The sequence below is a fragment of the Rattus norvegicus genome, chromosome 12 (genome assembly GCF_021556685.1).
Source record: "Rattus norvegicus strain SHRSP/BbbUtx chromosome 12, alternate assembly SHRSP_T2T, whole genome shotgun sequence".
NCBI lineage: Eukaryota > Metazoa > Chordata > Mammalia > Rodentia > Muridae > Rattus > Rattus norvegicus.
Genome location: NC_141545.1, coordinates 52,069,150 through 52,081,627, shown reverse-complemented (window position 1 = coordinate 52,081,627; position 12,478 = coordinate 52,069,150).

Here is a 12,478-nt window from a genome sequence, read left to right as displayed (position 1 = left end):
GGCCTCGTTCCCTCCCTGTCCCAAGTGCTAGTAAGTCTGGTTATCCTAACCTCTGGCATACCCAGAGATCACTAGACCCTGTCTCCCACTTCAGCCTCCTCCCTGCTTGCTCCCCTCCCGCCCATCCTCCTCCTGACAGAGCACCTACAGTGAGCCCCCAACTCTTACCAAGCTTTTCCTTGATTCACAGAGCAGAGGAACTGACTAGATAGCACATATCCCAGTACCCGCACATCTCTCCTATCCCATGGTCTCTGATCTACATCGAGCTCACTGTTCCCTGAAGATGCTAGCCACACTCCCTTATCCCTCTGCCAGGAATGCACCCTTCCCTGTACCTCCATGGCTCTCTGTGTTAAGGCTGTCTCCTGGAGACCCTCACTCAGCCTCTCCCAGCCTGCACCAGAACTCACACAGCAACTCACCCTGCCCTCCTGCTATTGCAGGCCCCTGAGAACAGCAGCTGCTTCCACTCAACTTACTGGGTTCTCGGTGCATGAGTGGACACTACTGTCCAGGCCTGTCCTAGACCACAAGGCATGTTGTGGTCCATTGATCTCCAAGCAAAGCCCTAGGGCAGTGACACTGGTGTCCCTTAAAGCCAGGATGGGTTGAGTAGTCCACTGTCCCCCTGACCTCTCATTCAGCCATTCAGCTGGGCAGCTTGCAAATCTATTTTCTAAGCTCAGTATGGGGTCAGTCTATACTCACAGGGTACAGAGCACAGACACTGGAAACCAGGCTGTCCCTTACCTCCCTGCCACACCACAGATGTGCTCAGGCTGCACCTTCTATGACTCGAGGGTCATCTCTATTACGTATAAAGCGCTTGACCTTCTACGTGTCTGTCTGGTACCCTATCGTGGGTCGGCATCATTCATTCATCTAGGCCCCACCCCCACCCCAATAGTGGGTATCTAGACTGTTACACATATTTTGCTGTGATTTAAAACCTATCACTGACTATCCCTGTGTATCTGTTAGCAGGCAGCTTAAATTTCTTCCTAGGAAAACCCATCTATCCCACGGATGGATTTTACTTAACTGAGTCTCATGACACCAGCGTAGGAGTGGCCTGACCGGTAATTCAGCACACTGTGAGTCTGAGAAGTTGTCGCTCACTCCAGGGAGTCTTCCTGGGCTCTCACGCCAGAGCAGGGGCTTCTTCAGGGTCCCCACTTATTCACCAACCTATGTCAGCTCACACCATCATCATGAAATTGGATCAGTCTCAAGTCACCCACTCCTGACTACAAATGTCATCGAGTCAGCAGCCTGAGCTGCCTCTGGGTTCACATCCATCCACATCCCTTGTGCTACTCTAGGGAGACCCCCTTCTCTTGATCCCAGTTTCCTCCCAAGGAAAGAGACCCAGGCCTCTGCCGGCTGTCCCCAGGGGCTCAGGTTGGAGCCCCTTCTCTGTGGCTCCAGAGCCCCTCTCCTCCCCCTTGAATAAATAATAATTGTTAGAAAAGGCCTGTGGATAAATTATAATCCTGACCCTTATTTGAGTGCAAAAAACTTTAGCCTGCTGCCAAGGAAAAGTCAGAATTTGCATTTAAATAGAAAATGTTAGAGGCTGTACGGGGAGACCTGGTCCCCACAGGCCAGTGGCAGGGGACCAGCATAGCCCATGGTGAACTTGGTACTTCAGGGGTTCCTGGCTACCTGGGGAATATAGGCAAAGTTTGTGGTGTGGCCAGGCAGATGTCGAGGCTGCCCTTCATTCTAAACCAGTGAACTAGCCCCACACGCAGGGGACTGAGAGGCAGGCATGGAGACTCGGGGCGCGTGGGAGCTCACATCTGCATGACGCAGGTTACAGAGTGTGGTTTAGTCCCATGAACAAATGGCTCCAGGCTTAGCCACCTGACAAATTCCTTGGTCTTGATGAGCCCCGGTTTCCTTGTTTGTATTAGAAACCCCCACGCAGCCGCTGAACCACACAGGCATCCCCGTGCCTACTTCACGGCATGGGAGACCAGTGTTGAGCGATTAAGAGACAGCCTAGGATCTCACGACCAGAAAGCATGGGAGTGGGCATCAACAGGTGTGTAGACTGTATGTATGGAGAATCACATACACCAGTCACAGGTCTGTAAGAATATCTGGCAGTATGTGTGTGGGGTGCCTCAGGCCACTGTCCAGGGTGCCAGGACAGGGACAGAGCTCCTTACCTCTGACCAAAAGCCTTAGAACAAGGAAGCAAACAAGCAGCACCAACAATAAATCAAAACCAGCAACCTAGCACCGTGCCTGGATTCCTTTTACTGAAGATAAATATCGACCAAAGGGATAGATAAGTACCTGCAGGGAGAGAGGCTCAGATCTGCCACAGAGACCAGAGGGCGAGGAGGAAAGGAGGGGGAGAAGGGAGGAGGGAGAGGGAGAGGAAGGGAGGGGAGAGAGGAGGGGAGAGAGGAGGAGGGGGAGAGAGGGGAGGGAGGGGAAGGGGAGGAAGGGGAGGGAGGGGGAGGGGGAGAGAAGAGGAGGAGAACAGAGTACAGAGAGAGCACACCCAGCCATCAGAACCCGGGGCTGCAGTTCCACCCACACATGCCTGCAGACCAGGATGAACTGTTGACTGTGGTCCTGTCGGTTTCAACTGTGACGTGAGGGGTCCCTGTAGGCGGTACCCAGATCCCCAACATCTCCTCCTGATACCCAAGTGCCTCCTGGTGTAGAGACCTTACTCTCAGCCAAGGTTGAACCACAAGATTAGTACCAGCTCTCCATGGACAACTTCAGAGAGTAAGCACTCAGAGGCAGGGGCACACCAGGAGAGGCAGCTTGTGCTCAGAAGGTTGTCTCCTGGGAACCGATGTTAGAGTCAATCTCTGAGGGAACACTGAGCAGGTTGAAAATGCAGCGGACACAGAGGACACAGTCCTTTGCTGAGGGGATGGCATGGTGACCGTGTAAAAGTTCAAGGAGTATGCCGTAGATGGGGAGGCGTTGGGAGAAGTCACCGATTTTCCAAGCACTCTCTCTCCCAGGTTCCAGCTGGTACAACTGGTGCTGACAGCCCAGTGTCATTTTTAGTTTCATATGGAGGGAGAATGGAGGCCTTCACTTCCTGTCCTGTTGAGGGGTGGGCAGCCTGCTCCAACACTACTGTGAGTGGATCATCGTGCTTTAACTCTGACACACACCAGACATAGAAATGGAAGCCCACACTGGCCTATGGGATGGGTCTGAGCTCATCCTGGGATATGTGGTGAGCATCCCAAACAGGTTTCATGAATGCCAACCCTGGGCAAAGTTGCTCAGTGACTTGGGGATATCATCTGACCAGGATTTTCTAGTCGGCCACTTGTCTGCCCCATGGGGCTCCCACCTTGACCCTAGTTCTTCCGGCTGGACCCCAGAAGGCAGATCTAGAGAGAGAGCCAAAGCAGCCTCTGATCAGTGTGCATGTTGCAGGTGGGGGTGTCGGGCAATCTGTGTCCTACACTGCTGGCCCAGAGTCTCAGGGTTCAGGGGAAGCGTCCATTTTGTTATTGTTTCCTCATGTGAGGCGATCGGAGCTGTGTGCAGGGCTGGTGACCTTGATGACTGTAGGCTCAGAGAAGTCCTGTTGAGGATGGCCGGCGTCTGGGGCCAGACCAGGGCTGATTTCTTCAATTGCCAGAAGCTGCCAGCTTTTATTGCAAATGTAAGCATGGTCACAGACAGTGGAAATTGCAAGGCTGAAGCTTTTGACACTGGCCACGTGACATTGGCCACGTGACACTGATCTCGGGCATGAGTGCGTGCATGCGTGCGTGCATTCGTGCATGTGATTGGAGTTAGGCAGGAATGTTTTGGCTTCAGCAGGATAGGAAGACTTTGGGTCTTGGATCAGGCCTCAGTAGGGAGTCACAACGCAAGGGTGTCTGCCCAGGAAGCCAACTGACCCTCAGATCATTCATTGCTCTGCAATAAGGCAAGGCCACTGTCCTCTGAGCTGCAAGACTTGCGCATCCTCCTCCAGAGATGCAGCCTGGGAGCCTAACAGGCTCCGTAGGTCGGCAGCTCTGAGACCTCTGCAGCCCTACACCTCCTAGGAGGGGTGGGAGAGGTAGCCCTGGGATTGCCATGGTGATTTTCCAATTGTATTGGCAGCGTCAGAGCCACAGGCCACCGACTGCATGTGGCTCCGGGAAGGAAGACAGAAGTTTGGGTTTCAGCGACAGAGTTGATGCTTTGTCAGGACTGTTTGTCAGAGCCTCATTCTCAGCAGATGCCTGAATTGAAATTCCTGTCACAGCCTTAGAGAGAGGTGGATGGGTGCTATGCTCGCCTCCCACAGCTCAGAGCTCAAGGGAGGAGGCGAGTTTACATTCATTTCTTTGTTCATTCATTCATTCGTTCATTTGTTTCTTTGTTCATTCATTAGTTCATTCATTAATACATTTGTTAACTCATTCATTTGTTCATTCACTCACTCATTGGTTCATTCCTTCCTTCATTCGTTCCTTCGTTTTTTTTATTCCCTCCCTTCGCCTTATTTCTGTGCAGATCAAATAGACCAAAGGTCTTTCACATCTTCCTCTCATGACTGTGGCTTTCCCCAGGCACTTAGGGGCATCCTAGCCTATGTTTCTATCACTGGAAATGAGAATACTAAGTGTCCAGGCCAGATCAGGATGAACCCCTTGTTCTCAGGCGAACAGGCTCTTGGTGCCTCAAGAAGGGAGGTAGGAGTAGCCCCACGCTGCAGGGCAAGGTCCCTGCTCAGGTCACAGGCAGTGTGTGAGGGACTCCAGCATCCTTGTGGTCTGGGCTGGAAACCCCACCCTAGGCGGCTGCCCCAGAGCTGTGTCTGCCAAGTGGGGATGCTGATGCAGAGTCTCCTGTGCCTCTTCATCTTCCCTAGAATGAGCCATCTTCTCTGGGAGTCCCCCAGCCAGCACTAATAGCGCCCCAAGAGCAGGACCTCCTTTAGCTCAGCCCTGGGTGGATATCTTTTTCTTGGCCACAGCTTCTCTGCCACATGATCGGCTGTCAGATGACCACCCGCAGCCTTTGAGACTACATAACTGTTTCTGTAGATAAAACTAACGCCACTCTAACACAAGGGCCCCTCTGGGGGAGTTTCGACTGCATATTTGACATCAACTGGCGCTCACCCCCAAACCCTGCTCCCCAAACCCCATCCGTTCTAAAGAGCCCTGGGTCCTGAGGGTACATTCATTCCACAGAGAGCCTCTAGAGTCTCTCCTTAACCTACTGGAACAGGTCCCAGGCAGACTCCTCAGTTGCCTCCTTTGGGGTTCATCACGGTTGACAAAGTACTTCCATTTCCTCTGCCCCAAATTTATCTCCTCAGTCTAGAATAGTCTTGACAGCCTTTGCTGGGGTTCAGATATCATTGATGGCTGGGTTGGGGACTAGGGGTGGTGTGGCCACATTGAGGAGTCTGTCACACTAGGGAACGAAGCCCTCTGAGACAGCTTGTATGAAGGGTAGAAGGTACCGGCTGGTATAAGGTAGATTATACCCACCTTAGCACCGAGCGAGGCCCTGGGCTTTGTAGGAGGCTCAGCATTGCTGGGAGCAAGCCCAGAAAGGCAGGGTTCACAGGCAGGGCGGTCTTGACAATGGCAACCCCAAGGCCAAAGGCAGAGGAAAGAAAAGAACATCCCGTGATGTCTAGGAGGCCGGGAGACGGGAAAGGAAATCAAGTTAGAAACCGAGAGTTCGCAGCCTGAGCAGGTCTCCAGGCCCCCGGGAGAAGTTGTGGAATCCAGATGTGGTTGGGAAGGCAGAGGGGAAGGGGGAGGGGGAGAGGAAGGGGGAGGGGGAGGAGGGCCAGGCCTGTTCACAATTAGCCTTGATTTTCTGTGATGACATTCAAATTGTGGGCAGGCATGAAAGCAGAGTTGTGAGGAAGGGGCTGTCCGACGGCCCCGGGACTAATCCAACGTGAAGGGCCCGGGCGCAGGCCTGGCAGCACATGGAAGCACTTTGGGAAGGTTTGATGTTCCGCCAGCTGAAGGGGGTTCCATGGCCCGGGCTGAGTGGGCCTCCTCCTCATCCCACCCCCTCAGGACTGGCTGGCTCTGGCGAGAGGGGTTAAACCTCGAACACACCAGAAGGGTCTGGGCCTGTGAGTGCCCTCACTAGCCCAGTCCTGAAGGCAGCAAGGTGGGCACGTGGAGCTCACGGAGCCGGGCCTGGGACGCTGGGCCAGCGGCAGCGGCTGATGTGGTGTGGGATGGTGTCTGTGAGCTATTTTCAATATTTCTAATATTACAAAGATGAGGTAGCCCACATGCTGGGACTTTGGCAGGCAGCGGCTTTCGTAACAGGGCCCATCAGATGGGCCTTGGATGCAAATTTTGGAATTTTTTATAGGAAACTGGGGGGGGGGGGCAGGAGGCCATCTGGGGGCTCGGGTCACCTAGCAAGGGTTCTGGCTCACGGGAAGCCATCTTGTGAAATGAATTCAGAGAGATTTGTCATTCTATTGTCTCCACAATGGGTTGATCATCAGACCTGAGGGAAGTTCAGTGGAAAGCACAGAACACAGGCCCGCAGGAGTGACCCGGGCTACTTCCTCAGCAGCAACTGGAGAGATTCTCTGGCCTCCCACGAGAGAGGAGTGGATTCTTTGGTGTGTATTAAGTGCCAGGGAGAGCAGACTGCACCGGAGACCAGAGCGTTTAAGCGGACTTCCGTGGCCCATCGGACTCATTTACTGACACCACCATTTGCACCATCCACAGGAGTCTTGTGCATGGATGCGCGTGTGTGGCTGGAGATGAGTGTGAACTGTTCCTTTCCATCAGCATGGGCCACCCCTTCCCGACACTCTGCCCAGCCCTTCAGCAGCTATTGACTGCTAGGCTCCTCCCACAGCTCCCAGAGTGCATAGCAAAGGAAGGTACTTCACTCAGTTCCTTGACCCTGGAGTTCCCCCGGGGAGGCAGGGAGGAAGGGGCTCGATGTGGGCTGGGGAGGGGGCCATAGGAGTTGATGGAATTTCAGGATGTAGAGGTTAGGGAACAGTGATGGCCACCCCAAGCACGCTGCCTAATGAGGCACAGCACGAGCTCACCGATGATCCCTGCCATTTCCCGATAGAAAGAATTACAGATCCTGAATGTGAACAGCTAGTCACGTGGTATGTGTGTGTGTGTGGGGTCTAGATTTTATAAGTGCATGTGCATGTTTGTGCATGTGTATAAATGTGTATATGTGTGAATGTATGTGGTGTATATTACATGTGAATGTGTGTGGTGTGTGTGTAAATGTTTATGTGTGTTCTTAGGTATACATATATACATGTGTGAATGAATGTGATATGTGTATGTACTTGTGAATGTGCATGGCATGAATGTACATGTGAATATTGTGGTATGTGTATGTGTGTATAGTCTGGCATGTATATGTACATGTGTGTATGTGTATGTGTGTGTAAAAATGTATGTAAGTGTGAATGTGCATGACATGTGACTTGTGAACATGTGTGTAGTTGTGTATACATGTATGTGTATATAATCTGGCATGGGTATGTGTACATGCATGTATACATGTGTACATGTGTATGTGTGTATAGTCTTGTGTGCATATTTTCACATGTGTATGTATACATATGCATATGTGTACATGTGCATGTGTGTACCTGTGTATATGAGTGTGTATGTACATGTGCATATATATGCATATGTGTATGCAGTCTGGCATATGTATGTGCACATGCATGTTTATGTGTGCAAGTGTTTGCATGTGTATATATGTGAACATGCATGCCATGCATGTTTAGAGCTGGAAGCAGGAGGTTGAAATAAACTAAGACTTTCTCTGGATGGTGGTGACCTGAGGTCTGGTTTGTCTTACCAGGTGTTACCTGGAGGAGGAGATACAAGTGGAGGTAAAGGTCAGCTTGGTCTTGTTGTGAAAGAGCAATTGAAGAGGTGCTAAGGAGGAGAGAGAAGCCAGCAGGTGTTCACTGAGGAGGTGATTCCGAGAAGAACGAAGGCTGAGGCAGCTTGCCTGCACACTGTGTGGGTTGGAGACATCCCCCCCTCTTCCACACACATACACACATATACACACACACTCACACACATATGCACACATGCACATGCACATACACACACATGCACACACATACACACACATATACACACATGCATACACACTCACACACATACACACCATACACACATGCGCACACACATGCACACACATACACACATACACACACATACACACATACATATACACACACTCACACATATACACACATGCACACACATACACACACATGCACACATGCACATGCACATACACACATATACACACATGTACACACATACACACACATACGCACACATGCACATGCACATACACACATATACACACATGTACACACATACACACATATACATACACACTCACACATATATACACATGCACACACATACACACATATACACACACTCACACATATACACACATACACACATGCACATGCACATACACATACATGCACACACATGCACATACACACATGCACACACATACACACATATACATACACTCACACATATACATACACTCACACATATACACACACATGCACACACATACACACTTACGCACACATGCACATGCACATACACACATATACACACATGTACACACATACACACATATACATACACACTCACACATATACACACACATGCACACACATACACACACACATCTCCCCTGGCAGATTCTGCCCCACATCTAAGCATCTTTGGGGGATTCAGTTCCTTCTCACATACCAGTTCTGGAGAGGCTGTGGATAAACCGCCCATCACCTACATGGAGCTGTCTGTGCACACCTCACAGGGTCGCACAGTGGAGGAACAAGTAGGTTCCCTCCAAGACCCATGATGCTGGGCAAAGAGGCTTCCACAGGCCTTGCCAGGAGTCCCCACTACCGTAGCTTGAAGTACTGTTATGCTGGGAGTTCTCCAGGAGTGGTACCCTCGGTGCTCCACATGGAGCCTGGCCGTTGACTTGGCCAGAGTGCTGGGCTTCTAATGATGAAGCCAGCAGCACCCACGACACCCTTCTACCTCCAAATACCCAACTATTTCATAAAAAAAGTTATCTCTCCCTGAGTTACTTACGAAAAGAAGACGCATGAGGCAGGTGCCGGGGCAAGTCATCAGAAGACAGGCTACACGTGAGAAGCCTGTAGTCTCTGCAGTAATGACTCCGTACTGCCAGGGGCCAGCTCAAGGTCTGGCTGGCCCTTTCTTCCTCATTCCTTTGTTCTGACTCAACATAAACATACCTGGCGTACCTTTTCTTCTCATTGTTGTCTCATGTAGTTAGTGGTTTGTTTAGGCTGTCTCTTTATATGTAGCCCAGGCTGGCTTCAAATTCCACTCTGTGTGACTCAGTCTATCTAGCCTCAGCCCAGAGGTGCTGGAATCCCAGGTCAAACAATTCTTTGAAGACCTCGCCCGGGCTAATTTCCCTGGCCTGCTATTGTGGACACTCAGTTGCTTCTTGCCTAAAAGTCATGAGCACACTGCTCTGTGTGTCCATACGTGCTCCTTGGGTGCAGTGTGGTGCGGTGGCCCGATTCTTCTCTGGGATATTTCCAGGAATAATATTGCTGGCAGGTCGAGGGGGAGGAGGGCATCTTTTCTGTTTTCCAGGTGGCTGTGGTCACCCATACCGTCTGTTTGCTGATCGCTGATCTTCAAACTGTATTGACCTAACACTCCCCCACCCCCACCTCCTGAGATGCAACCAGAAAGAAACAGGCCAAGGTGACCTAACCACATATGCGGGTTTCTGTTGTTCATTTCAAAGGCTGCAATGGCCAAACATTTGTTTAGCTCTCAGAATGGGCTGGGGACCTGGGTGGGTACACGTCAGCCCAGTTTGATCTATTAAACTAGGAAGCTGGTACTCTCTTCCACAAATCCCACGGCTGTCTCCCCAACAGGGTTCATATTTTAATCTCCTAACAGGAGGTGAGGTCCTGCTGCAGCAAGTCACCAAGGGCAGACTCACAGATTAGATCCTCTCCTGGTTCCTGCTGAGCTGTCTGCTTCCTGGTCCACCATGGTGAGAGCAGCCTCAGCCACTCACCAGCAGCCTTGAATCACCAGTCTTCTCGGTGGATCTCAACTCTCGGAACCGTGAGCTGAATTGTCACCAATCTTCTGTGACTGTTGAGTAGTTCAGTCGGTCCGGAGAAGCGAAACAGATTGTCTTGGAGTGTTTCAGACTCCATGCCGGGTGCTGAGAGCAGCCTGCTGGGTCTTTCATGGTGTGCCTCCACCATGAAGCTGTTTCCTTTCTGTGTTTTCAGCAAGGGACTGCATCCCCTCCTAGCAGGCAGGTGCTCTCTTGGCCCTGAGATCTCCCTGGGAGTGGGGATTGGTAACTGCGTCCCACTAACGGTATCTAGAATGTACTAACGGTGTGCCCGTTTTATAGATAAGGAAGCAGGCATTTGGACGCTGACGGTGAGGTGTGGATACAAAACCATGTAGGTGGCTTCAAAATGAAGCACCTCGCCCCCACCCCTCAGGCCGGTGGGCCTTATTTGCCTGTGCTCCGAGGGAGGTTCAGGAAGGAACCAAGGGGCCATTCTCTTAGGACACAGACCTGTTAAGTAATGTGTCCGCAGGGCCTCTTGACCCCTTGACCCCTGCTGAGCCTGGAGTTCGGAGACCAAATTTTCAACAGGCTCTGCATTGAGAACAAAGTGTCTTTGAGCAAGACATTTTGTTTCTCTTGCCTATTCCCTCCCCAGCATCCTCCCCCCAATTAAGCCCCTTCCCAGCATCCCTCCTCCTTCCTAACTCACGCCCCTCCTTCAGCATTCCAGTGTTTTCCCCCTCTGCACCGTCTCCCTGTCTAGAATCTTTGCCCCTCTTCCTCCTCAATGCCTCCTCTTCAGCGTCCCTCCTTCCCCATGACTCTTCCCACTCCCTTGCTCTCTGGTGAAGACCTGAACTAATTTTACTTGTTTTGGCAGTGCCTCTGTGGCCTCAGGGGTCTGTGTGCAAGGGGTGGGACCTGCAGAGCCTCTGGGGTAGAGAACCCTCCTCCCCCACCCTCAAGGTTGTCTGAACAGCTCACCTGAGATAGCCAAGTGAGAAACTCTCCCCAAACCCCTATTTGTCAGTGAGGGCTTGGCCAGAGTGTTCCCTCCTTGGGCCTCAGTTTCCCCTTACTAAAGTTAGGGCCTTCCTGGTGCTGGTGGGCAGAGTGGAGTGGGACCAAGAACCCATGGGCTTCCTCTGTCTGCTCTGCATGGTTCCCTGACCCCTCAGGGGATGCCAGCCTGGCTTCCCCTCTGCTGTGTGACAGACCTCCGCTGCTCTCTGCCCCAGCTTCCTGTGGCTTTGTGTCATAGCTGGAAGCTGATGTCAGGGTGCAGTCTGCACAGATAAGAACTGCACCCTCCCCGAGGCCTGGGGCTCAGGCAGGTCAGGAGCTTCTAGCCAGCACCCCATCCCCACATAGGCATCCAGGCCCTGTGTTCTCTTCTATCCAACTCCCAGAATCCAGACGTCCTGGGGAGTTGACCCTCGCTTAGACCAACAAGCGCCCTGTGACTGGCTCTGTGATTGTTCCCATTTCATAGATGAGAAACGTCAGGCTGAGCAGCAAAGCAAAGCACGATTCCAAGGACCACAAACTATGCCTGCCAGAGACTGTGCCGGGCAGAAGCAACTGAGTCTGTAAGACTCAGAGTGAGTTTCTGGGGTAGCCATAATGGCTAAGACTGAGCCACCTCGAACTGTAAGAACCCCCAGGTGGCGAGGTCTAGTGCATTCGCTGCCTGACCCAGCTTTGCCGTGCAGCCTGGTGGCTCTTCAGCACGATGTTTGCAACCGTGACACAAATGAATTGGGTCAGAGCCTCGGTTTCCCCATCTGCAGAATGGAAGTACTGATGTAGATGCATGTAAGGCTTTTCCCACTCATCTTGGGTAACTTTAAGCCACGCCACTACGAGAAATCCGCTTATTCCAGTCCTACCCAGGTGTTTAGCGTCTCTTTATGAAGTTGGGATGGGGTGTGGCAGTGAGGGGTGTCCACGGTCCCTGAAGCCTGATGTCAGGCCTCTGATCGGTCCGAACATATTTGTAACACACATTTCACAGCACCAGCCCTGATATCCAGCGATTCCCTTGAGTCCAGGCCCACATTCTAGCTCAGCCATTGTTCTCAAGCTGTGGGGTCACGACCCCTTCGGGGGGTCCAATGACCCTTTCACAGGGGTTGCATATCAGATATTTACACGAGGATTCGTAACAGTAACAGAATTACAATTACGAAGTATCAATGAAATAATTTTATGGTTGGGGGTCACCACGCCATGATCAACTGTATTAAGGTGCGGCAGCGTTAGGAAGGGCAAGAACCACTGACTTAGCTCCACCATGTGGGCCAGTCAGGCTGGTCTGAGCATGGCAGGGGATGGCTTCACTTGCTTTTGGGCCACAGAAATGGAGAACAGGCAC